Source organism: Fonticula alba (assembly GCF_000388065.1).
Source record: "Fonticula alba strain ATCC 38817 unplaced genomic scaffold supercont2.12, whole genome shotgun sequence".
Classification (NCBI taxonomy): Eukaryota; order Rotosphaerida; family Fonticulaceae; genus Fonticula; species Fonticula alba.
Window position 1 is genome coordinate 369,062 of NW_009242982.1, and position 746 is coordinate 369,807.

The window sequence follows — 746 nt, forward strand, 5'->3', positions numbered from 1 at the left end:
GGGGAAGGGGAGGCAGGGGTAGGAGAGCGCGAGCGCGCGCGCACACACACACACACACACGAGGCGGGGGCAGAAAAATAGGTGGAACAGGCGGGGAACTGGGTGTACGGTGCTGGCAGCGATCTCGTATGCACAGGCACCCGGGGCCGGCTGAAAACGGTCCGCATTGTCCTCCCGCGCGCGGGCCGAGTTGGGCGATCGGCGCGCGGATTCCCCTTCCCCCGGGGACAAAGGCCGATTAGAAAAACGCCGGAATATCCGGAAGAGTAGCGCCGCGCATCACGCCCGGCCCGGGCAGATCACGCCCCGCGGCCCTTGCGCACATGACCGACTCCCAAGGGGCCCCCATGCGGGCAACCCGCGCCCCCTCCCCGAGCGAGCCCCGCTGGCCCGACACGCATGCGCGCGTGTGTGCGCGGCTGCATGTGTGAGGGGGGGGGGGGGGGGGGGTACAAGGACTTCCCTCAGCCAAGCCCTGGGCCTCGGGCCCCTCTCCCAGTGCGGGGGGAGCACGGCGGAGTGCGGCCCTCGCGAGGGCGAGGCGTTGCCCGCCTCGGGGGCCCGCCGCCTGCGGCTCCGGGCGCGAGGGCCGGCGAGGGGGGCCACCCACGATCTAGATTGGGTGCTGTGCCGTGCCGTGGGCGCGCACTTGAAGTTGGTCCTCCCCGAGGCCTGGGCACTGGCGAGGCCCGACAGTTCGCCTCGTCCCTGCCCCCATGAGCAGGCGGATTGCGAAGCACTTGCGC